Source organism: Pelodiscus sinensis, chromosome 12, assembly GCF_052426305.1.
Source record: "Pelodiscus sinensis isolate ZL-2025 chromosome 12, ASM5242630v1, whole genome shotgun sequence".
In the NCBI taxonomy this organism is placed as follows: Eukaryota; Metazoa; Chordata; order Testudines; family Trionychidae; genus Pelodiscus; species Pelodiscus sinensis.
The window spans coordinates 41,050,314-41,077,403 of record NC_143063.1 but is presented as its reverse complement, the minus strand read 5'-3'; the positions used below and the strand labels follow the sequence as shown (position 1 = coordinate 41,077,403).

At 43.4% G+C, this 27,090-nt stretch overlaps 2 long non-coding RNA genes across 3 annotated transcripts in view; one reads left to right on the top strand and one right to left on the bottom strand.

Annotated features, from left to right (window-relative positions):
• The first annotated feature begins 1,642 nt into the window (after positions 1-1,642).
• LOC142831050 (uncharacterized) lies at positions 1,643-16,869 on the top strand. Of its 2 annotated transcripts, none has more exons than XR_012906657.2 (4): positions 1,643-2,288; positions 5,649-5,716; positions 15,268-15,435; positions 16,715-16,869. It is a non-coding gene; the product is annotated as an uncharacterized LOC142831050 (long non-coding RNA). The 2 variants fall into 2 exon arrangements; XR_012906656.2 differs by having other exon boundaries at positions 16,711-16,869.
• Positions 16,870-20,062: 3,193 nt separating this feature from the next.
• LOC142831052 (uncharacterized) overlaps positions 20,063-27,090 on the bottom strand; it is a 17,995-nt gene continuing 10,967 nt past the window's right edge. Inside the window, exon 3 of the long non-coding RNA XR_012906660.2 lies at positions 20,063-20,452. This is a non-coding gene — a long non-coding RNA (uncharacterized LOC142831052). The remainder of the gene's footprint in view (positions 20,453-27,090) is intronic.

Below are 27,090 nucleotides of genomic sequence, written 5' to 3'. Positions count from 1 at the left end.
GTACAGGGTCTCAGCAGGGTGGTGAGTGAGTAGGCGGGGGGTGTAGGCAAGGAACTATCTAGAGCAGTGGTCTCCAACCTTTTTAATGGTCAGGGCAAGCCAAGATCTACCCCATCCTTTCCTCAAGACCTCACACCTTCCATGAGGCCCTGCCCTCCCCATTCCTCACCTCTCCATCATTTGCTGTCCCAGGCCCTTATACACTCTCACTGGGTTGAGACAGGAGGGGCAGGCTCTGGGATAAGAATGAGGGATTTGGGTGTGGGAAGCGGTGAGAGGTGCAAGCTCTGGGAGGGAATTTGGGTTAGAGTTAGGGTTAGGGTTAGGGTTGGAGAAGGAGATGCTGGCTCAAGGAGGGGGCTCCAGGCTTGAGCGTGTTGGGATCAGGGGGAGGAGTGGGATGCTGAGCAAGCCACAGGCTTGTGGAGGTGGGGGTGCAGGAGTTTGGATTGAGGTGTATGAGGGGTTCAGGGCAGGGGAGTGGGAGTATGATGGGCTCAAGGCACAGGTTTGCCGTGTGGGGATGGTGCAGGAGTGTGGGGATATGAAGGGCTCAGGGCAGGGGATTCAGGTATATGATACAGGGTTGGGTCCTTTGGGAAGGGCAGGAGTGTTATGATGCTGCGGGGAACCTGTTTTGGATCAGGGGCCACTGACCCACAGAAAAATCAGTCAGGGATCACACAAGTGAGATGCAAAAAAACAACCCCTCCAAAACCCCCCGAGCTTCAATGATGTGGCACCGAGACACCTCACTCCCCTGGAACTCCAGCACGATGGTGAGGGAGGGTAGGTAGGACCGAGGTCCAAGGCCTCAGGTCAGATTATTTCTTCTGGGTTCCGAGGTTAGTGGATTTTGTGGGCCCCTCTACACTCTGAGGTAGGGCCAAAAATGCGGGATCCAGTGTGCGGGACAGAGCTGCCAGTGAGTGGGATAGGGATGGGGTGCAGAATCTGGGTAGAAAGTAGGGTGCAGGAGCAAGCTGGAGGTAGGTGTCTGGCCGAGGGGCAGTGGCAGGGTCCTGGTGGGAGTCTGGCTAGGAGGCAGGGGTAGGATGCTGGTGGGGATCTGGCCAGGGAGCAACAGCAAGGTCCTGCTGGGTGTCTAGCCTGGGGCTAGGGTGCTGGATGATGTCTGGCCAGGGAACAGAGTACTGGATAGAGGTCTGGCCAAGAGGTGGGGGCAGGGTGCTGGTGGGGGTCTGGTCTTGGGCCAGGGGGCAGGGTGTTGGTAGAAGGTCTGGCCAGGGGAGAGGGAGCAGGAGCAGCATGCTGGTAGGAATCTGGCCAGTGGAGAGGGGGCAGAAGTATCTCGGCCAGCTCTGCCTTTTAAATCTAAGACAACCCTTATGGCTCTTGCTAAGTTTAAAATGCAGAGCGGCAGCACAGCAGGAAATGGAGCTGGGAATCAGCTGATTCCCAGTCCGACTGCTGCTCTGCCCTTTAAACTTAGTAAGAGCCACGTGGGTCGTCTTAGATTTAAAAGGCAGAGCCACGTGGGAGGGTGCCAGCTGAGCTGGGAATCAGCTGATCCCAGTTTGTGCACAGTGTGGGTTCTGTCTTAAGTCTAAGAAGCCACGTGGCTCTTACTCAATTTTAAAAGGCAGAGCCAGCACTCTGCACAAACTGGGATCAGCTCAGCTGGTGCCCTCCCACGCATCTCTGCCTTTAAAGCTAAGATGATCCAGGTGTTCCCCCGCAAAAGGGAGCAGGAGGGGAAAGAGAAAGAGCAGCTTGCAGCCACTTCTAGCTGCACTGCTATTTCCGGGACATTTTCAATGTTTTACAGGGCACTGGGACAGAAGACTGAAATTCGGGACTGTCCCGGATTTTCTGGGTTGTATGGTTAGCATACCTATAGATTAAGCTGGGGAGGGAAGTGAGTCAGAAGGCTGACTGCCTCCAGGCATGGGCTATAAGACTAGTTCAACCTGTTTCTCCCCACTCTTTCAATGATAGAGTTAAAGAAAGGCTCCATAAGGAGTCTCTTTTGTATGTAAATTCACTCCAGCGGATGCTGGAATCTTGGGCTGATTTGTGCTTTGGGTTAAGAGCTGAAATCACAAAGATCTGAGCTCACTAGGTCTGGCCCAGGGCCAAATCCACCGCAAGCCAGCGGAAGATGTGATGAGCACCCAGCAGGCTGGTGACGGAGAGGCAGGAGGAGCAGCCAGCAGAGCAGCGGCAGCGAGGGGGGACCAATGGAGAAGTGTGAGGAGAAGCCAGCAAAGAGGCGGCAATTGGGGGATTGAATGGCCAGCAGAGCTGCCCCGGAAAGCAGCAACCAGGTGAATGATGTGTGACCAGCAAAGTGGGTGAGATGGCTCCTACCTCCCCCTCCCAGATCACCTCTGAACTCTGGTCTGCCCTGACCAAGGGCAGTAACTGTGAGTGGGGTGCAGAGACGGGTTGGGCATATGAAGGCATATGAAGGGAACATTTACATTACTGGACTTGAAAGCCTGAGAGGAAAAGGACATTGCCCAACCTACCTGAGCTAGGACATTTATTGTGGTTTTGGTTACGAACTTTGTTTTTGGTGTGTCCCAAATTAATGCCACGTTACTTCCCTCCCTATTTATTAAAAGTTTCTTTTCCACACTCAGACTCTGTGCTTGCAAGTTGGGGAAGCATTGCCTCCCAGAGGCACCCAGGGGCGTGTGTGAATTTCCCAGGTTACTGAGTGGGGGCTCAAGCCAGTTCTGCATTGGATGGATGGATGAAGAACCCCTAGATATTGAACCTGACCCTGGTTGCTGCTGGTGCCATCTGGCAGAAGGGTTACATGACAATAATATTTTAAGGAAAGCTTTTGCACTTTTCTGTTTTCAAACTCTGTGCTCTGAAAGGGAGGTATGCTGGTAGTGAGAGACAATCATTTCTTCCTATGCAGGTGCAACATTTTAAAGATTAAAGATGTAACAAACTGTCAACTTTCCTGTCATCTGAGAAATAAATGCTTAGCCCAATTCCTGAATCAAATGTCCTTTTCACCACACCAGCTAAAAAAAAAAAAAAGTGTTATGTACTGAAAATGTCTTAATTATACAGGCTGTCATGCTATTTGCTTGGCTGCCCACACAAACAAGTACAAGTAAAAAAGAGACTCCTTGGTGTCTAGATGAAATTATGCACTTTTAACCCTTGCTATTTTTGTAGACTGTGTCAATAGGAAAGAGGGATTAATTTTTTGGTTTAAAAAAAACTGCATAACCTAGAGACACTGAGACCTGTGAGAAAGGGAACATAATGTCTGTTCTACAGCCTTAGCTAAGAAGAAGTTGGCTTTAGCTCCTAAAATAGCAGTTCAGTCCCTCCTGCTGATGACCTGGTTCCATCAGCTTTATAACTGTATATTTAAAACATGAATTCATGTTATTGAACTTTGTTTATTTTAAAACGTGTTTATTTGATACACATTTTGGCTTATGGTTAACACGCTAGGACAGGGCTACTCAACTTTGGAAGCCTCGGGGGCCACAGTGATACTCACAGCACATGCTGAGGGCTGCAACTTAAGTGTGGTTGCATATACATGCAAATATATATGCAAAGAGTTTTTCACACCGACAGGTATGGATACAAAGATTAAAGCAAGACTACAGGCCCCGTTTAAGTCAGTTCTGCTGATATTAATAAAATGCAATATTTGCCCAATTTCCACCCATATGACAGCACTTTTAATGAGCAACGACAATCCAGGAATTTAACCACTAAAATGCATATCAACAGAAGACCATTATATTGACTACTTTTTTGTTTTGACTCTCACCTGCAGGCCGCCTGTTGAGCCCCATGTTAATGTGTTCATCTTCCCTGGGAGGTAGAGAAATACTATGAACTCTGTTTTAAAGACAGCCTCACTTACCTAAGCGACTTGCCCCCAGCAGGATTCAGGGTTGGGAGGGGCTAGGATGTGCTACTCTGCCAACTCCCCCTCCCCCACTGAGTTACCAAAATTACAGGTCACTCACTGTAGATAGCACAGGGGTCCAAAATATGACCATGCAGCTCTCTCAGCTCAGGTCCTCCCCAATGTCACTTCAATATTATGGAGCATCCTGGGCTCCTTAGAGCTGGCTTCTTGAGTAGGGGAGGAAGGCGAGACGAGACCAATGGTATCGCCCAACATCCTTTTCTGTTATCAAGAGTTGTTACTCTCAGTAAATTGTGCAGATCTATGATTCTCCTTCTATCTTAAAATGGATAATGACAGAGTTAACACCAACATTTAAACAATAATGACAGACTGACATAGCACATCCAGGAGGATGAGTTTACCATTATGCAGCTAGCTAACGGTAGGAAAAGACCAAAGCATGCCCTGCACTTACCACATGTCCAGGTGCTGGTAGAATTATCACCGTCATCTAGCCAGTGGAAACAGTTGTGAAAGGATCCCCATGCGACTAGGTTTAATGCACATTTTATTTTTTCTTATGTCTTCCTAAACAAAATGTGAACGTACCAATTATAGCAGCAACGTGCGTGAACAGATGTCTAACTTTGCATGGTTTTATAATAAATAAGAAAAAGAGAGTTGCAGTGTGCTCTTAGCAGAGAGATTCAGGGTTAAACAAATCAGGGCTCAGTCTTGCAAGCTACTCCAGAGTCATAGCTTAAATATTGGTTTGTCCGTGGTCATTGAGGTAGACGATCTGAGACTAGAACCCAGATGTCACACCACCTAGTCTTGTGCTTATAAGCAACAGACAATCCTTCCTCTTATAACAGTTCACACCTCCCTCAGAGGAATGGGGTAGTCGCATCTCTCAGACTTATTGCTCCAGGGCCTCTGCAGACGCTCAAACATCTCTGCAATCAATAAACATACGCGCCATCTTTTTTTTAGATTTTCCTCACAACCAGGATATATGCTATGTCCGCACTACAGAGTGCATGGCACTACTGTGTACTGTCGGTGTACTGTAAATGCAGCATACACCAGCAGAAGGCACACCTTTATGTAGGTATAGCTGCATTTGCACAGGAGGTTCTGGCCAAGTAACTATGTTGGTTAGGAGTGTGCTTTTTCACACTTCTGATCAACATAAATATACGCATTTAAGATTTTAATATAGACAAGGGCACTCTCTCGCTCTCTTTTTTTTTTTTTTTTTTTTAATTAATGAAAGCTGAGAATCTTGAGAACAAAATAGCACCTGGAGAGAAGTGTTATTATGCCAGACTGCAAGGGTCAATCCAATCCAAGCCCTGGCCAAAGACACTGCCCAAAGCCTGTGTTGGCATAGGGGGAAAGGGTCATGAAGGGCAGCATGCTGCACCATAAAACATTACTCCTTTTTCAAACTGAAGTGCCCCTATTGAGACCTACGATTAAGTGATCAACTGTGGCAAAATGGAAGTTATCTGACATGCAATCTGTTTCCTCACACTTGAAAAACAAGTCATTTGGTTATGAATTGGGAAGTAAGCCAAGGTATGTAACCTGTCATAATTATTTAACCTGTGTATATTTCATGACTTTGCTTAGTATTTGCATTAGGTACAGAGTGCTACATCATCCCAGATCCTTTAATACTATTGATTTGATTGTTATTTTTTACACTGGTTTGTGCTACTGCATAACTGTTTCAATCTCATTTTAACTCTGTCCATGAGAGTAAGTAAATGCCATTTTTCAACAGGAAAATGTTCTGGCTGCAGCAAATATTAATGTTCCTACTTACAATTCAATGGAGTAAACATATTTTTGGTAAGTGCAGTGATTTGTGCATATTCATTTTGTGGGTTTACGTATAAACTGAATATTAGAAACTGTCATTTTTAGACATCTAGGTTGTAGTATTTTAATGTTTGTGTTCATTTATTATACTACTCTTCTTAGAATTGTATATTATGGGCTCACCTAAAGGCCCAGATTCAGAAGCTGTAAGCAGATGAGTAGTCCCACTGAAATCAACAGAACTACTTACAAGCCTTCATGTAACTTTAAGACTAAAGTTCATAGTTGAATTGGGGCCCAAAGGTACAACAGCTATACTGCAAAAACAAAAATTGCACAAAGGGCAGAGTATCAAAGCCTGAGTCAACTGACCCCAACTCACACGAAAGGGCTATAAACAGGAGGTCAGCTGATTCCACATGGGCTCTGAGACCACCCTCTACCCCCTGCTGGGTTTCAGAGTTCATGGGGGACTGTTGACACTATTTTTAGCCTTATAGATCCAGTCTGCTGACCTGGACTTTGGATCTTTACTACTGTACCTTTTTTCCTGTTGCAGAAGTAGCACCCCACGTGACCTAGCAACACACACTAAATACACACGAAGGCCTTGATCCTGCAAACAGACATGCACTTAATTATATGTATTACAAGGACTGGGACCTGAGAAGAAAGTGTCTATCTGAATATGATTTCTTCCTGTATTCTAAATGTTTATCTCTACCATGACCTATTCATTTTATTGAACCATATAAAAAATCATGCTTCAGAACCCAATTGCAACCATATCAGGCACTTAAATGGCCATGGGAACCAATCCGCAAGGCAAATAAACTGAGGCTAGCTTTTATGAGGTTTTCCATGTTTATATGGTAAGGACTGAAATATTACAAACGTTTGGTGGGAGAGGCAGGGGAACGGTCATGTCTATATCAGTAAAGAGAAGAAACATTTCTCTCTGTACTTCTAACAAATGATTCATGGAAGAGGCTTCCTGAACTGTGAATAATCCACCATGAACAGTTCTACCAAAACTGTAAAATATCACTTGTCTTTTAACTTTCATTTCCAAATTGCATTTTGAACACAATGTATCTCAGCTTCGGAGCCTGGATCTTCCCCAGGATACCCGCACATAACTCCTACTGGAGTCAATGAGAGCTGCAAACATGAATCTTCAAAGGTGTATTCTGACCCTATAGCTTTAATTTACTCACAGAATATGGCTCTGTGATCCATTAAAAAAAATATATCTAGTAACCATCTGCCTTTCTCCATCAGGCTAAAAGCAGTTAATCAAACAGACGTTTTACTTTCTTCTTTCTCTCAATTGCTTTGAACACAGATGCAGCCTTTCCATAATTAAACTCAGCACTGCAGCACCCAGACAGATTAATTCTGGAGAGCTTGTCAGGCATGTCAGCTGATATACAAGCTGTGTGTCTTGTCTTCAGGCTTCTCTCTTCTTCTTCTTTTTTTTTTTAATATAGAGACACTCTCTTAGAAGTGACTGAATTAACCCATGAAAGTGATGCCAGAGGAAAGCTCTATTCTGCAGTGCTTTGCAGGCTCTCATGGGGTGACATGTTCTAGGAAGTCCTCCATGCTCAAAGCAGAAAAAATAGGAAATTTTCATTCTCCAGAAATTATTTGTTGTGAGCAAAGTAACCCTAACCCTAACCCTGTCCCCACTCAACATGTACTCTGCAGCCTCCTGCAGGAACATCAATAGATTCTTCTTTTCTCGACAATTTTAGCTAATTGTACTTATTGCTAGTGAAAACTCTCCCCCGAACTCTGACATACAGGGAGTATCTTTAAGGTAGCTCATCCTCTGTGACACTACGGGAGAAAGTCAATCTAAGATACGCAACTTCAGTTACGTGAATAGCGCAGCTGGAATTGACGTACCTTAAGTTGAATGTTTGCAGCATCCCCAAAGCAGGAAATCGATGGAAGAAACTCTCCCATTGACTTCCCTTTCTACTTGCTCTTGGTTGAGTACCGGAGTCAATGGAGGTGTCATCGGCAGTTGATTTAGCAGGTCCTTATTAGATTTGCTACATCAGACCCTGGGGAATTAATCTCCAGGTAAGTGGAGATAAGCCCTAAGTAAATCCTTTGGCTCCTCTGAGGCTGCAAACGAGGGCATCAACCATACTGATAAACATCCCTGTGGAACAAGACTGAGACACCATCAGATGCATTTCACACTTTTGCTCATTACTGAACTGGATTTGTACTAGTTACCATCTCCCCAAATCTTAGAAGTTGCATGCCAAACAATAAGACCCAAGAGACAGCCAATGAATTCAAACAACTATTTAAGACTTTGTTTTAGTCCGAAGCTCTGACCTCAGAAACATACTATTAACGTCAGTGAGAGCAGCATACACATATAAGGACAGAGGTTAGCCCTAAATTGCTATCAATAATGGGATCCTAGCTATTTTTATTTCCCCTCTTTCTAAACATACCCTACAGCACATTATGCATTTTAAAATTACAGCTACAATTGTTAATGTTAAAGTGCTTCCCATTTAAAAAAAATCCTTATTTCTGGGCTTTTTAACTCATCTATTAAATATTTATTCTGGGAAGAAAATTGACACCTACAGTCTCCACCTAGGAGCAATTTTTCATGTAAGCAAAGTTTTCATTAAAATATTTATTTTCTGCTGTTAAAATGAAACTGCAGTGTCATAAAAGGAGCTTTAAAAATTCCAATTACTACATCTAATTACAGAGAAGAGTTAATTATGATTAGTTTTAAAATAAGATACATTATGAATTATTTATATTAAAAAAGACCTTTCTCTGTAACTGGCATTCTTTGGGATGTGTTGCTCAGGTTCATTCCATATTAGCTGTGTGTGTTCGTCCCATGCACTAGTGCTGGAAATTTTTCACTCTGGTGGCCCCTGGAGTGGCACTCATATGGCATGGTATAAGGGGCTCTGCAGGCTCCCCCCATCCTCAGTTCTCTCTTGCGGGAAACTCAACAGTGAGGAAGGCAGGTAGGTCATGGAACGGACATGAGCAACACATCTCAAAGAGTACCAGTTATGCAAAAGAACGGTTACTTCCCTGGTAACTGTTGTTCTTCGAGATATGTTGCTCATGTCCATTCCACATAGGTGCTTGTGTGCAGTGTGCATGCATCGTCAGAAATTTTTCCCTTAGCAGCACCCGTTGGGCCAGCAGGGGAGCCTCCTGGAGTAGTGCTGGTATACTGGCCAATATATACCCCTGCTGGCCCTCTACCCCCTTAGTTCCTTCTTATCGGACTACTCCGAAGAAGGGGAAGTGGGAGGGATTTGGAATGGACATGAGCAACACATCTCGAAGAACAAGTTACAAGGGAAGTAACCATTCTTTCTTCTTCGAGTGCTTGCTCATGTCCATTCCATGTAGGTGACTCCAAAGCAGCACCCCTAGGAGGAGGGATCGGAATAGCCTTACCCAGGGCAGCATCCTCCCTTGCCTGGTGCACCAGAGCATAATGGTTGGCAAAGGTATGAACTGAAGACCACGCGGCAGCCCTGAAGATGTCCAGGATGGGCACCTGGGTCACATGAGCTGCAGAGGAGGCCTGAGCTCTAGTAGAGTGAGCCGTAAGGGGAGGGGCTGAAACTCTGGCCAGCCCATAGCACTCCCTGATACAGGCTGTGATCCATGAGGAAATCCTCTGTGCTGAGACTGCCTAACCCTTCAGCCGCTTCGCAATGGCGATAAAAAGCTGAGGCCATTTGCGAAATGTCTTTCTCCTTTCCAAATAAAAAGCTAAAGCCCTCCTAACATCCAGAGTGTATAACTTGAGGCATGCGGCTTGGGGTAGAAGACAGGCAAGAAGATGTCGTGAGACACGTGAAATTTTGACACCACCTTAGGCAGGAAGGCTTGGGGGGGGGACATAACCTAACCTTGTCTTAAAGAAAACTGAATACGGAAGATCCGTGTTGAGGGCCCTTAGTTCTAACCCATCTAGCTGACATGATGGCCACCAGCAGGGACACCTTGTAGGACAGGTGGAGCAATGAACACATTGCCAGTGACTCCATAAATTTGGTCAGGACCAAATTAAGATCCCACTATGGGACAGGCAGCCGAACGTGCAGGTAAAGCCTGTCCAGGCCTTTCAGGGACTTGTTTGCCATCGGGACAGCAAAGACCGTTTTTCCCCCAACCCATGGGAGAAAGGCAGAAATAGCCACCAGGTGCACCTTAAGCGAGGAGGATAGTCCCTGAAGCCTAAGGTCCAAAAGTTAATCTAGGATTAGGTAGGTCAGGACTTGCCCCTCTTTGGGTGGCCCAACAGTGGAACCATTCCCATTTGGCCAAATAAGTTGCCCTAGCGGACAGCTTCCTACTCCCCAATAATACTTCCTGCACATGTGCTGAGCACAGCAGCTCCCCCATTGTTAACCATGGAGCCTCCACCCCATCAGGTACAGGGATCACAGATTGTGGTGGCGAAGTCTCCCAAAGTCCTGCGTGATTACGTCAGGGACTAACGGGATCACCACCAGCTTGTCGCACAATAGATTCAGGAGGGTGGAGAACCAATGCTGCCTGGGCCATGCCCGCGTGATAAGGATCAGGGACACCCTGAACTCCTGCACCCAGAGGAGTACTCGGTGAATCAGCGAGAACGGGGGAAACATACAGCAGAGCCCTGGGCCAAGGTGTTAGGAGCTCTTCTCCTCGGGAACCACTGCCCAGGTCCATGAGGGAGCAGAACTCTAAGCACTTTCTATTCTGAAGCATCGCAAACAGGTCCAGATGGGGAAACCCCCACCCATGGAAGATATCTAGGGCCCCATCGCCCCTTGGGCAGAGAATGACTTGCTCAGGTGATTGGCCAGGATGTTCTGGGAACCCTGGAAGTAGGAGGCAACCAGGTGAATATCTGCTCCGATGCAGAGATCCCACAGGTGAAGGGCTTCCTGACACAGGTGAGGAGAGTGGGCCCCACCCTGTCTGTTGATGTATGCGACTGCCGACTTGTTGTCGGAGAGGATAAGGACCGAGCTCCCCCGAGTCGAGGAAGGAAGGCCAGACATGTGAGGTGAACCACTCACAGCTCCCTGACATTGATGTGCAGGGATAGATTGCCCTGAGTCCACATACCTTGTGTCCGCAGGTCCTCGAGGTGGGCACCCCAATCGGTGTCTGACGCATCCATCACTGGCCGCAGGGTTGAGAATGGCCTGGAGAATGGTACTCCAGCACAGATCCTCTCCTAGTTGGGTCCACCAGTCCAGAGAGTGGAGGATGTCGGGAGGAACTGTCACCACTCTGTCCCATGCATGAAAGGCGGGGTTGTGGACCTGAGCCAACCACATCTGCAGCGGACTCATGCGGAGTCTGGAGTGCTGTACCATGTAAGTGCACACAGCCATTAGGCCCAAGAGGTGTATGCAAGTCCTGGCTGTTGTCAGCAGGAACCTCTGTATGTCTCAAACCGCCGAATCGATCACCACAAAGCGTGATCTGGGGAGGGAGGCTTTGTCCGTTGTTGCATCTAGGTTGGTGCCCATGAACTCCATGACTGTGGAAGGCACCACAGTCGACTTGGGCACGTTCAGCAGCAGGCCCAATTCCAGAAAGAGGTTTTGGACCAGGGTGATGTGGGCTCACACCTGGTCGGCAGAGCAGCCCCACAGGAGCCAATCATCTAGGTACGGGAACACCTGGACTCCCCGTTTTCTGAGTGCAGCGGCTATGACCACCATGCTCTTTGTTAAGACCCTGGGTGCAGTGGACAGCCCAAAGGGGAGGGCTGTAAACTGAAAGTGGTCCCTGCCCATCGTGAAGCAAAGGAACCTTCGGTGGTGAGGCAGAATGAAGATGTGAAAATATGCGTTTTTCAAATCTAGGACAATGTACCAATCTCCGGGGGCTAGTGATGGGATTATGGATGCCAGAGTCACCATCTTGAATTTTTTATTGATGATGCAGCAGTTGAGACCCCACAAATCCAGGATGGGGTGGAACCCACCCTTGGCCTTGGGGACCAGGAAGTAACGGGAATAGGGGACTAGAATCCCCTGCCTACTACCCCCAGGGGAACAGGCTCTGTGCCCCCTAAGGAAAGGAGCTGGAGCACCTCTTCCTGCAAGAGCAGCTTGTGAGAGGGGTGGGGTAGGGGGATGGGAAGGAGGGGAAGAGCAGAAGGGGATAGAATATCCCCTTCCCACCATTTCCAGGACTCAGTGGTCCGAGGTGATGGATACCAAGGCCCAGTGAGCCTCTCCCAGGCACTTCAGACAGGCCAAGTGCAGGTCACCAAGTGCAGGCATAGACTGCTGGCACCGTTCACAGGGCTTGAAGCCCTGGAGGCTGGGCATACCCTGCTGCACACGCCGGCTGCACAGAGCAAGGATCCGCACAGGCCCTTAAGACTAACCACAGTACTTATCACTAAGAAAACAGCACTTAGCAACTAATCAGGAACAGATAAAGTCAAACTGAGCAACTGGCACAGGAACAAAGGAACTTAAGGACAAAGGACAAGTTAACTGCTGAAGGGCGCTTACCAATTAAGAGCAAGAGCACGTTCCAAGGATCATCACAGATGGTAAGAAGGAACCAAGGGGATGGAGGGCCAGGAGGGGTATATATAGGTCAGTATGTTGGCAACATTCCAGGGGGCTCCCCTGTTGGACCAACGGGTGCTACTAAGGGAAAAATTTCCGATTATGTGCACACTGTGCACATACACCTACATGAAATGGACATGAGCAAGCACTCAAAGAAGATAAATATCTTTTCTTCTTCGAGTGCTTATTCAGCTCCATATCAGGTGACTCCCAAGCAGGATGAAGGGAAGTGGGCCGGAGTTCACAGATATGTAGATTAAAAAACAACTATGCCCAACACAGCGTTGTCTCTGGCTTGTTGAGTGATGGCTTAATGCACCATGAATGTGCGAACAGAAGACGATGTCACAGCTCTGCAGATGTTCAGGATGGGAATGTCTACCAGGAATGCCGCAGAGGATGCCTGAGCTTTGGTCAACTGGGTCTTCTCAACCAGCAGTAGCAGGGGCGCTATTTAAGTATGATAGGTGTGTCTACCCCGTAAAGTTTGAAACCCTGAATTTTGTAATTGAGATCTGCGTAAAGCACATTATTTTGCCCCAGATGCAGCTCTTAGCTGCAACAGAGCTTGTGCTGCTCCCGGCTTTGTCTTTGGGACAGAGAAACAACAAGAAGTCCTGTAGCACCTATATATATATATATATATATATATATAGTTGTGACGACACGTTGGGGTTTTCCCGTCACCTGAACCCCCGTAATGGCAGACAGACAGACTCCACCAGCCAGTAGAATAAAGGGTGTTTATTGCTTCTCCAGGATACAGCACAGCACAGATGTAACCTGGTTCCAGGGCAGGCCTAGGATGCCTCAGCCCCTCTTGAGATGGGGGAGACTGGGCCCCTAAATTCCAGCCCCTTTCCCTAGGCTGTCTCCTCCATGCTCCCAGACAGAAACTAACTCACACACTTCCAGCCCTGCCCCCCAGCCAGGGCTCCACTCCCCTTCTTCCCATTGTTCCGCTCCGTGGGAAAGAACTCGTCAGACAGGTTCGAAGCCCCCTTGCATAATGACTCATCCCCTGCCCTGCTGGGCTGTGCTGCAGACAGCAGCCAGTGGAGGTCACTCACAACCCACTGCCCAGCATAGCAACCAGCAAGGTACCCCCCCACTACGTCACAATAGTATCATGAGCTTTTGTGGGCAAAACCCAATTCCTCAGATGAGCACCCCACCAACAAATTTAGCCTGGACCAATCCACACAAGAGTTCCACTTTCTTGACACTACAGTACAATTAAATGATGGCCACATTATCACCACCTTATACCAGACCATCACACTTACCTACATGCCTCTAACTTCCATCCAGGACACACCACATGATTGACTGTTTACAGCCAAGCCTTAAGATATGACCGGATTTGCTCCAATCCCACAGACAGACACAAATACCTAGAGGATCTTTATCAGGTATTCTTAAAACTTAAATAACCAACCTGGGGAAGTGGAGAAACAGATTGACAGAGCCAGACAAGTACTCAGGAATCTGCTTCTTTACAACAGGCCCAACAAGGAATATAACTGAACACAACTAATCACCTCCAGCCCCCCAGTTTAAACCCCTTTAGCGCATCATTAACAATCTACAACCTATCCTGAAAAATGATCCCTCCCTCTCACAGATCTTGGGAGACAGGCCAATCCTCGCCTACCGACAACCCCCCAACCTAAAACAAATTCTTTCTATCAATCACACATCACACCTCAGACATACTGCCCCAGGAACCTACCTCTGCAATAAACACTGTTGCCAATTTTGTCCACACATCTATACAAGCAATACCATCACAGGACCTAACAACATCAAAGGCTCATACAACTGCACATCCCCTAATGTGAGATATGCCATCAAGTGCCAGCAAAGCCCCCTGCCATGTATATTGGCCAAACTGGACAGTCTTAACAACAAAGGTTAAATGGACACAAGTCAGATATTAGAAATGGTAATAAACAAAAACCTGTAGGAGCATATTTTAACCTACCTGGGCACTCATTAATGGATTTAAAAGTAGCCATTCTTCTACAAAAGAATTTCAAAAACCAACTACAAAGAGAAACTGTGGAATTGGCCTTCATATGCAAATTTGACACTATTTCTCATGTCTTCAACAAAGACATGAACTAGAGGAGGAGTTATATTCAAAACCCAATTGCCATCAGAAGGTAAGTATGGGACACTTCCAGCCCACTAAATCAGCCTCAGTAGAACTGGTACTACAATTCATGGTTATTTCCACCTTCACTTATTTTTCTGTTATAAATTGTGAGGTTTCCCTTTTTTTCCTCTGCTCATCTGAAGAAGTGGGTTTTGCCCACAAAAGCTCATGAAACTATATATATTTGTTAGTCTCTAAGGTGCTACAGAACTACTTGTTTTTTATAACAAAAGGCTGGTCATTAAAACAACTGAAGGATTGTTAAATGATCATGAAAACATTGCCAGGTAATCCACTTAAAAGACAGGAAACAAAGGGTAGGAATAAATGCCGAGACTGGAGAGAGCAAATAGTAGTTCGTTTTTCTCTGCACCTCTGAAAATCAACCCCCACCAAAAAAGAACAGTATTTTCTTTATATGGAAATGCTTTTGAGAAGGGAAATCACATGGTTGTTTATTTCAGAGTAGTGTTAGTCTGTAACTCAAAAAATTTAAAAAACAACAAATAGTCCTGCAGCATCTTAGAGACTAACAAAAAATGTAGATGGTATCATGAGCTTTTGGAAGAAGTAGGTTGTGCCCACGAAAGCTCATGATACCATCTACATTTTTGTTAGTCCCTAAGGTGCGGCAGGATTAATCAAAGGTTAATTATTGTAAGTAGTTTGCCTTTACAAGATGTCTTTCAATCAGGAACATCAAAGCACTTCAAAACCTTCAGTGAATGAATCTTCACAAACTCCCTATTATTTTATTTAGCATGTGCATAGTCGTCTAGTCAAGCGATAGCAACTTTAATGATGTGATGATGTTCTTCTAGACCACCACTGAACCTAGTCGGTAGGCATTTATCAACAATGCGAGTCATCGTCTGTGTTGTGCCACAGCTGCACAAAGGCCCCAAAGATATTGGCTGTCTCCGTGGAGACCTTGTTTGGTCCAGAACTGGTCAACAGGGACCACTGATGAAAGAGCAGATCAAAACCAGGTGGGTAGAGTGTGGGGTGAGCAACAAGGGACTAGTTGGGAATTATAACAGATAACCATTGCCCAAGAGTTTCTGTCCCTGCAGGCAGTTTAAAAAGGTCATTGTGCAGCAGCAAAAAAATTATATATATGGGGATACTGTCTTAGGCACACATAGTATATTCATGTGCTCAAAAATATGTTGTAACTTTCGTTCTAAGGAAGAATTTATATTTATCTCCCCTGTTTGCTTCCTGTATCTCCACATTTGCTTCACTTGAATTACTTATTTGCTATCACACAAGTATCTCAATTTCATCATAGTCAATACCAACTATTCAAAAAATCATGAATCTGGCAAAGAAAAATGATGATTTTGTTTTAAAATCAGGAACATCTTTACAGTTAATAAATTTGAGTGTCTTTATTTGCTGTCTTGTTTAGGGTTTACATTCCAGCTCTTCTTCACAACCCTAAGTAAGGCTCTTTGTATGTCATAATTTCAAAGAGGGCATAGAAATCATGAAAATGCCCTCTTATATTTACCTTATATTTTCTTCTTTAGAAGAAAATGTTTACCAAAAGTCTTTAATACAAAATTAAAAAAAAAAAAAAAACCTTAGCTAGTCAATTTCAAGGACAAAATGAATTTTACACCTCAATTTAGTCAGTTTAGGACAAATGACTTGTAAAATTTACTTGTAAAGGTTACTTGTAAAATTCATTACATCCTTGAAATTGACCAACATTACTTGTAAAATCCATTCAACGCAGACTCCATGAAATTCAGTACTTTGCTATTTGCAGAGTTATGCATTTTCTAACGAGAAACTATGATTTACATAGGGCCCCTCACCATGAGAAGGTAGAAACTTATAGTTTTTTTAATCAAAGTTCAGGTTTTTAATTGTACAAGAACTGGCATTTTAAGATAGTATAAACTATTGTGAGATTGGCAATGCAATCATGAGAGTTAGTAACAATGAATTTTCATCCATTGTTTTAGTAGCTGATTTTATACAGCTTCTAAACACTATCTTTTACATAATTTGGTGATGTCTCACCATAAGCAAGTCTAAAAATGTATGTAAAGCTCAATTTTACTTAAGTCACGGGGAACACTCAAAACTTTTACTAAATTGCGCTTTCATAGAATCAGTGGGTAATACATCTTACTGGGAAATAGAGGAATTTTTTATTAAAAATGTGGGGAGGCAGGGGAAATTAAATAGAATTGAGGTTTTCCTAGACTATTATTTATAAAGAAAAATACCCCACCTATCTATTTTATGTTAAGACAGATAATGAAGATGTCTGAACAATCCTCAAGGATTAACGTCTCCCTTACCGGCTACTGTACACAATCTAATAACTAGCAAAACCTGAATTATGCAGCTATACTACCCAACCTCAGCTAGAGGCTGAGAATAAGATAGCTGGCACCATGGCTACAATTCTAGGCCACAGGAGTGGCACACAGCACAACACTGGGAAGACAAAGAGAAGCAAGTTTGCATGCCCCACAAAGCACCTTTGTCGAGCTTTTTTACTCTGGCTTGATGCAGGAAAGAGGCCACATGCCCTTCGTATGAATTGTAGTTTGTAGTGTTCAAAGTGGTATGCTTCATTATTTCTACTAAACTTCTCCCCTGTTCAATTAAAAGAGGAGTAACTACAAAGTTTCTTTTTCATAGCTTCTTTATTTCAAAACACTTACAAGACGGATAGCTGGTGGTCGTGACCAAAATATTTAAAGTCCATTAATTTTAAGAGCATCATTTTCTAGTTGCTCACCTGAAGATACCTGAGAAGTTCTATGTTTTTATGTGAAGAATGTTCCTGACAGAGGATAACTGGAGTGTACTGAGAGCTTAATAAACATTCATGTTCATAATCTAGGAACTTTTCTTTAAACATTTAGTAAGTTAGAGGAAGAAACCGCCTCTTTTTATGTGATCTTGCCACAAATGTAATTAGTGAACTGAAGTCTCAGAGAGGTAGCTGTGTTAGTCTGTAACTGAAATAACTCAAAAAACAATAGGCCCATAGTACCGTAGAGACTAACAAAAAAATTTAGATGGTATCATGAGCTTTCCTGGACACAAATCCATTTATCTGAAGAAGTGGGTTAAGGGGACCAGGGTACAAATATCTAGAGAAAGAGAGGGGATAGGGAGGGAAAGAGAAGGGGAAAAAATTGAGGAAAAATTGTCAATTAGAGTGTCCATCCTAAATAAGGCTAATAGAGTGGAGTCTAAATACCCAGTGCTTAGCTTTTTATGTCATTAGGATATGGAATGTAGCAGCCCATCCAGTTCAGGTCTGTGTTCAGACCTCGATTCCAGGGGTCAAACTTGTAAATGAAACCAAGTTCAGAAGCTTCTCTCTCAAGTAGGTTTTTAAAACTGCTTTGTAATAATATAGTTACTTTTAGATCCATTAGTGGCTGCCCAATCAAGTTAAAATGTTCCCCAACTGAAATTCCCTTTGTTTGAAGAAAGAACGAGTTTTTTTACACAACAGTGCCTCCCCCCCAAATTTTGCAATTCTCACATTAATCTTCAGAGCATGCTTCAAAGCCCGTATTTTTGGACAGTGAGTGCAGGAGGTATAGGCAGCTAGAATAGTGCGCTTTTTTTGCAGACTGGGAGGGAGAGGATTTCAGTTGGGTGATGAATGTCTGCTGTCTGTTGCATGCTGGGAGGGATCTGCTGCTTATTTGTGTGTTACAGTTCTGAATTGCATTTTTATTTGATAACTTGTAAGCTCTAGGCATCTTGCTACTTAAAAAAACACAACAAAACTAAAAATGGTCCTCTGTCAGAGGTTGCAGCCACTTTATGACATGGGCTTATACTAAGTGAATTAGAAGAGACTTGCTCTGAGTACAAAGCACCTATTTCTTGAGACCAATATTTCAAAACCAGGCAAGAGATTATTGGCAGATGGGAGTTTATCACTTAGTTTGGCTAGAACATTAACTTTACAGGTGACAATCATCATGTAACTGCTGAGCCCAAGGTGTTTCACAAAAAGACAGCATTATTTTAAACCTGGGCAGGAAGAAGTGCAAAAAAGTTAAAATGACTCCAATATAATGTACCAATGGTCAAACTAGGAACAGATTAATCAGCACTCCCAAGTTGACCTGCTAATGTGCCTTTGGACTCAGAAAGCTAGCTTGAACAGCACTTTCAAGCTGCCACTCTCATATGCTCAAGTTCAGTACATCCCTATCCCCACTTTCACATTACAATTATTTTGGTAATAACCCACTTGATAAACAAACCCCACAGGATGTATGTGCACTGCAGGGATCTTTAGCTTGGGTACAAGAAACATTGTTGCTGAGCAAATGAGTAAGTCAAACACCCACATATGAATGAGAGAGAGAGAGGGGAGAGGACAACCAGCTTAACCATCAGAGGGGTAGCTGTGTTAGTCTGAATCTGCAAAAGTGACGAGGAGTCCTGTGGCACCTTATAGACTAACTGAAGTGTAGGAGCATAAGCTTTCGTGGGCAAAGACCCACTTTGTCAGATGCATCAGATGCATCTGACGAAGTGGGTCTTTGCCCACGAAAGCTTATGCTCCTACACTTCAGTTAGTCTATAAGGTGCCACAGGACTCCTTGTCACTTTTGCAGCTTAACCATGAAAGTTATTTATTTCCAGGTACTAACCATACAAGGGGAGTCAAATAAACAAGTTATAATATTTAACCTAACAAACTTGATGACAAAAGTCAGGTTTAGCAAACTAACTGATCACACAAGTCAGGATCACAAGACTATACTTAGAAGGAGCAGGAGGGGTGCTGGCAGGGGAAGAGATGATCTCATCACACCATGAAGTTTGAAACAAGTTGGGGTTCCCCAGAGGTAGTAATGGAAGGGCAGAGCAGAGCCCCTCGCATGATCAGCCAGGAGCAGATGAAGTTCCAATGGAACCGATGCAGATGTTGGATCCAGGAATCCAACTTGAATACAGGAAGGGATTTTTGTAGAAAAAGGACACTTGATCAAGGGAGAGCGCTGGATTTGCTTATGGGCAATCTGATGATTTAAGAGACCATACCAAATTTGTTTTATTCTGACTAGACAATAAGAACGGATCATTCCTGCCTTTGGGTGGTGTTCCTTTGAGGGAGCTCATAATGCAATTAGGCAGCTTCAGTATTTTGCATACCAATAGAAGATTTATTACTAGAATTTATCTGATGACAACTGAACCGGTTGTGTGCAGCAGAGATTTCCCACCATGCAGTGCTTTCTGGCTTTTCTGGTCCCAGAGGTCTGTGCAGTCCTTGCTTTGAAATCTGTTCTCCATTCTGTATGTTAATGTATATGCCTCTCAGTCCCATCTTTGATGCAAATGAGGCTAAGAGAGTTTCCTTAAATCAGTCACCATGATGGAGGGATTTAGGTGTGCCTCCCTCTAACTTTGCATTGCCTTTTATAAGTTTTTCTTTTGATCAGTTTTGGTTAAGCAGACGGGGCGGGTGGGGGGGGGGGGGAATGACACAGTGTTTGATGAGTCAGACAAGATGGATACTCCACCCTGCTGATAGGTAACATATTACAACACTAATCATAGGGGGAAAAAGTGCTTTGTTAAGGAGACAATGGGAAAAATAACAAAGTCAGTGAATTTTCCTTATGTAACTTTATTTAAAGTACCAAGAATTGTTTGGAATAGAATGGATCTGTACATATTAAAAAATAAATGAACTATGGAAATTAAAGCTTAGAATACAGAATACTGTACTACTAGTGCACAGCATCAGGAAATTCAGCGAGTACAAGTTCCAGATCTTCTACAATTAAAATAGCATTCCCCTCTATACAAAGACATCCAGAATTTGAGAAAAAGTTCACTTTCAGGCCATCCGTCGCATGTTTGGTGTAATTATATGGAATTATACTTGAAATTTGACTCCAGTGGATTGCTGTGACAGCTGCAGAGTTAAAGTACTGCATGCCCTGGAACAGTTCTAGTATTTTCACTTGGCACAAACCCCATTTTGATAGGCTGGATACTCTGTAAAAATTAAAAAGGAGGCGGGGGGAAGAGAGGGAAGAAAGATGTTTAAATGCAAGATACAGTCATCTTAGTTTCACTGTGTGAACTAGACAAATAAACCTCATTACTATAGCTCACACATTCCAATTCCATAACTATTCAGTTCTCCTGAAATAGCAAAAATACTAATTTGAGTAAATTGCGTATTTAAAGCCAGAACCTAAGTACACTTGGGAGGTACATAGAACGCTCCTGTTAAACTGAATGAAAATTGAGAAGATTTAGAAACCCCACAGGAACAAGCCCTTTAGCAAATACTTCTGTTATTCCCAGTTCTCGCTCTCATATAATTCAATCGACCACATTCATAATGAATTAGAACTCCACACACAAGACAGCAATGCTATTGAATTATATAATTAAAGCAGGTGTAAAACAGTCAATTAATAAACAGTAACTGGAACATAACAGATGCTTAGTAACACCATATTTCCATAATTCTCATGTACAGTATTCTTGGGTGTTGCCATTTCAGACAAAGCAAAGCAAACTCTACAGATAAAAGTTTCAACCGGAAAATAAACAGATTGACAAAAAAGAAATGTTTGTAACCAAGTAACCTTGCCATTATTCAGTGCTTTATAGGGTATATTTCAAACTTGTCTCAAACTGAGGCTATAACATCTGCAACTGACTGATGTGTGATAAAGAAGCTCCTCAAAGGAATTCATGGGTTTCTCCTCCCTGGTTGCGAATCCACTCTAAGGGTGCGTCTACACAGCAGGGCTTAACTCGAAATAAGCTACGCATATTGGGCTACGTCAATTGTGTAGCTTATTTCAGAATAGCTTATTTTGAAATTGGGAGCATCCCCACAGCACTTATTTTGAAATAGAGCTCCCTCCCTGTGACTTCCCTTACTGCTTGTACAATGAGGGTTACAGGAGTCGGAGTAAAAAGACATCCAGCTTGACAGTAGTTTGACATTATTTTGGAATAACTAGCATTGTTTTGAAATAATGTAGTCTGCGTCTACACAGCAGGCAGTTATTTCGAAATAATGTTGCTCTGTAGACATACTCTAAATGAAAAACAAGCTATTTTGGTGGTTTTGGTCTTAAACTCCAAATAAAATAAAGCTACTTGATTTTGCATGGTTTGGAATGAACATGATAAATCTGTGCTGCTCAAGGGTTTATGACCTTTTCCATATGAAACAGAAACATTTTCACAGTTCTATAGTCAAACTTCACTGGGTACAGAAGTAGACTATCAGAGTGGAGGATAATGGTGCCATTGCAAATATTAGAGGGTAGCATAACTATTTCATATATAAATCATTTTAAATTAAATAAGTTTAAAGCAAGATTCTTGCCATTGTTTCTGCATAAATTAAGTAGGGTTGCCAAATGGTTTCCCAAAAAATACCGAACAAAACAAACAAACAAACAAACACACACCACCACACCATGCCAGAAAAAAATGTGTTGAGGAAAAAGAAAGAATGGGGGGGGGGAGAGAAGAGAGAAAACGTTTTTGTTTGTTTGTTTTTTAAAGGGAAAGTGATGGAACTGATCTTAGATGTCCGGTATGGCAACTCTAGAATTAAGTTAAAAATTAAGTGGCACTAAAACCTAGCAGTTAAAAGCTTCAGTAGCAGGGCCATCTTCTTGAAATCCAACAAGAGTCCAACCATTCAGTAGTTTTCTGTAAGACTGGCCCGGCCCTTCGACTATATGGTTTAAATGCCACCTTTTCAAAGTAGATGCGTCTTCTCCCCCTCCCTTCAAAAATTGCATCCATATAAAAGGTTGGTTTTTGCTTTAACTTTCAAGCTCCTTCCCTCTCTGTTACCAAACTGCATCTTGAGTAATATATAGTGTTTTTAGAGCAAGTGGAATGCTTCTGCAGGCTAAAAAACAGTGCATATTTTCTTGTTTCACATTGTTCATCCTTGAAAGTTAGGAGCTCATGTCTAAAGCTCAACCACTGCATCTCACAACACACAGAGGAGTGCAGCAAGTAGGACTGTTTGAATATTTGTGGTTTCTGGATTCACTCTATTTCCAAGACTACTTAGCTTTTGCACTGAAAACAATGTTAGATCTTATTCAATTCTATGTTACCATTCTTTGCTATCTACCAACAGCTATGACAATAAGTTCCACAGTCCTGTGACATTGTCCTCTAAAACTATCAACTCTTCAGGATGGGACATTATCATATGTTTGTAGAGCTCCACAAATAGATTTGGTATTGTATAAATACTAATGAAACTGGTGACTGGCTGAGAAAGTGAACGTCTGCTCCTATTTCATCCTAAAGAATATAATATAACATATTAGAGGAATAAGGGCTATTATATAAAGAACCCAGATTACCCCCCTCACTTTCCCCACCAGACAAGCTTATTTTTCCAGTACTAATTGTAAAGTCTATTTATGTTAGCAGAATAGGGGAGGGAGGGATTCTTATCAGATTGGGACAGAGACAGTTGTAAAAGCACTGCTTCATGAAACTGGAAAAAGATAAGGTAATATTGTCTGCTGGACGCTAGGAATGTTAAAATGTGTTTGTTAAATTTGTAACGGCTGAAAGTTTCAGCAGTTACAGAGTTATACAGGGGGAGGGAAGGCAGTCAGCTCCCTATAGGCACAGGCTCCACCTACCCCTCACTCCCCCACACTACTGCCTCTGAAACAGAGGCGGCAGCGTGGTGGTGGTGATGGAGCCTACATGTAACCAAGCACATTAACCAATTAGCCCAAGCTCATTGGTTAATTGTATAAATGGTTACTCTTTCACATCCCTACAGGATACCAGCATTGGACTTTGAAGCAGTTAGTAAGGAAGAAGGGAAAGATATATACTGAAAACTTAGGTCTTATGAAGTGTTAGTGGAATGGCTTTTCTCCACTTGCTCTTGGTTAGAAACATTTAACTATGAAAAAATACCTTGGGTGTCCTTGCAGGACACTCTAGATATGCCATCAAGTACATTGCAATTCTGTATACTAGGCTTATCTCATAAGTCCAAAATTATGAAATACAGTCATTTTAGATATAGAATCTTAGAAATAAAAGACTGGAAGGGATTTCCAAAAGTCATCAGGTTCAACTCATGTGCTGAGATGGGACCAAATAAAACTAGATCATCCCTGTCAGGTGCTTGTCTAACCCTGTTCTTAAAAACATGCAATGATGGGGGTTCAACAGTCTTCCTTGGAAGCCTATTCCAGTTAACTACACATAAAATGTTTTTCTTAATGTTTAGCCTAAATGTACTTTGCTGGAGACTAAACAGATTACTTCTTTCCCTACCTTCAGTGGATATGGAGAACAACCAACCACTGTCCTTTGTATAATAATGTTCAAATAAAGTTAAGGGCTGTTAACAGTCTTCAATTATCAAGACTAAACATGCCAGTTTGTTTTTTTTGTTCGTTTTTTAAACTTTGTCACAGATCAGATTTTTTAAGCCATTTATCATTTGGTGTTCTTTCTTAAGACTTTCTCCAGTTTGTGTGCATTCTTCTTAAGAGTTTGGTACCAAAAAATGGATACAATACTCCAGTAAAGACCTCACTAGTGCCAAATAAAGAGGAGCAATTACACACACACACACACACACACACACACACACACACACACACACCCCCGCCTTAGATAGGGCACTCCTCTTAAAACACCCTAAAGTATTAAGCCTTTTGGCAAATGCATCATGTTGTTGGCACACATTCAACTTGCAACCCACAATTATTCCCTGATCCTGTTCAGCAGTACTACAATTATTCCCCATTCTGTAATAGTACATTTAATTTTTTCCTTCTTAAAGTGTAGTACTTTGCATTCGCCATAATTGATTTTCATCTTACCAATTTCAGACCAATTATCCAATGTCACAGTCCTTTTGAACTCTAATCCTGCCTTCCATAGTACTTTATACTCGAAGTATAAAGTAATAATGACAATAGTACATATGTGTTGGGAGGTGAATGTGAAAGAAACACACACACACACACACTTGCCCCTTTAAACACATTCCCTCCCCCCTTTAAGTAGATTGGCACTTAGCAATCTGAAGGCTGCTTGTTCAGATGCAGAAGCAGCTGACAGCAAACTCTCTCAATCCCACTCCTGAGCCCTCTGGTGTCTCTCCTATCCCCCATTCCACCCTACCCTCCACCCCTGCTCTGCAGAGACAGGGTACAAGAGGAGTGAGATTCTGACATCAGACCTTCCCCCACATACACACACTTTGCACAGCAAGCAGGAAGATCCTGGGGGGGGGGGGGGGGGAGAGAGGAAGAAGAGGGAGGGAGACCTGAAGTGCATGACATTTGATAGTTTGCTGGAGGGGGTCAGCCAGCCACCAGCTAACAGGCAACCTAGATTTACCCCTCCCAGTTCAGTGTCACTTACAAGATACCCCTGGGGGAGGGGAGGAATTCTGCACCAAAGCACATGCGCATAATTAATGAAACATTTCTAATTTTTTTGCAAGAATGTTGCTTCAATTCTGCCATTTTCCCACCAGAAGGTGCTGTGGTGCTAGGCTGGAGAAGCACATCCCAGTCAGCCATGGAAGAAAAACAGCCTACCTACTTCACAGAACCTGTTGGGCCAGGTTAGGAGATTAGCTATGGGGAGACAGATAGCATAAGACGCTGAGAGGTCAGATAGGGGCTCATAAGGGCTAGCAGGGGGAGGACAGACTGGGACAGGAGTCAATGGGAGGAGTGGAGGTACAGGGCCATAGCAGGAGTGTGCTGCTATTACAAGGGGGAGGGGGAGGGAGATGAGTGGGGCACAGAGATACCGGGGGTGCGGATGTGGAAGGACACATGGATGGGGGTAGGTGTCTGAGTGGGGGTGGAGGAACACATGGGGACGGGGCAGATGTGCCTGGCTGAATGGGAGAGGCTATAAGTAGCCAGGGTCTGCATGGGGGAGGTTCCCTAACAGTCCTTCCTCCTCTCCCCCAAAAAAGCCCCGTTCTGTACTTTCTCCAGACATACCCAACCAACCCTCAAGTTCACACCCAGGAGTCTCTCCAGCTATTGCTTTCTTCTCCTTCAGCTCCGCCATTATCCCTTACTACCCCATGTCTTTGCACAGCTTCTGCACGGTTCAGGAATATGGTTCTGTATTGTAGCTTAAATGTTAAATAAATTATTCAGAGTTCTGTATTAACATGCCCAGTAAGCAATGAGTCAAAAAAAAATTCTGAATCTTTTCTGTTGTCTGTGTTGTTACAGACATACTTGCTGACTGCTATTGTGAAATAAATGACCAAAATAATAGAAATTGGTGTGATTATATTGTGTTACATTGACAAATACAATTTGCAGAATTTGAAAATATGCAGAATTCAATTCTTTGGTGCAGAATTTCTTCAGGAACGATGAGCTTTTAAAAGTGGACTCTCTGCCCCATTATCCAAATCATTAGTGAAAATATTTAACAGACAATGTTCTCATTTTTTCCCCACACGGAATAAATTTTGTTATGTTCACCACAGCATGTGCTGCTGTGCACCATTAGTAGAAACACATGCTGCCAGCTCTGGGTGCTCTGCTAATTGGCTGGACAGTACTTTGACTCTCTCCTGGGTGACCGCCAAAGTGCTTAGCTTACAGGGAACACTGGTAACAGTGTTTCTTAAACTGTGTTCCACGGCACACCAGTGTGCCGCAAGGCAGTCAGAGGTGTGCCGCAGAGAACAGAATTCAAAATGGCCACCCCTAAAGGGGCAGGCTACCTTTTATTGAGAAAAAAAAACAAACAAACAATACTTTCCCCTGACCTTTTTTTCCCCCCTCAATAACTTTCCCCCTGACCTGTTCCCTCCCCCCCAACAAAAAAATCTTTGGTGTTCCTTCTAAAAAAAAGTATTGTTTGGTGTTCCTCTGTCTTAAAAAGTTTAAGACACACTGCTGGTAACAGCTCCAGGGCAGACCCATGTGACCATTCCAGATAACTTCTCCTAGTTTAGTAGCAAACTACTGATGGATTGCTCTGAAAAAATCTTAAATCCTAAACACATGCCATTGGGTGCCTTCTTTTTCAATACAATGCGAAAAGCTTCCATGCACATTTATTGGGAGGGTGGGAAAGGAGTGTGTTTGGGGGAGGGAGGAGAGAATCCAAAAGTTGTAGTGAAAAGAGCTTCAAAAATGTAACCAGGAATGCTCATGCTTTTTAGTTATATTACACTTTTTATTGCTAAAAATCTCCCACAAAACTGCTGCTTGTACCTACAGATTCACTGTTGGTACACAGTTAATGCAGTGTGATGTACAGATCAAAAAGAAATTTTGCCTTAAGATGGTTGCATATGTTGTACCTTACATGTGATCCAAAGTTAATGCAGCTGAGAGATTTTAATTTCTTTCAAGTGATGAAAGGAAGTGCATCTTCCACCTTCAATAATTAGAGCTCAGGATTCATGGCAGGCTGATTTGACGCAGCTCTCAGGATGAGAAAGTGAGGATGTCACACATCAGTGGAGATGTATGGAGTCACAGATTGCTGTATGAATTACTAGCACGTAACGAACCATCCTTGTTATCTGATTTGTCGATCAGTGTATTTGGATGAACATCAACCACAAGAGAAACTCAATTCATCATTAAACTTATTATCGTCTTGGAATC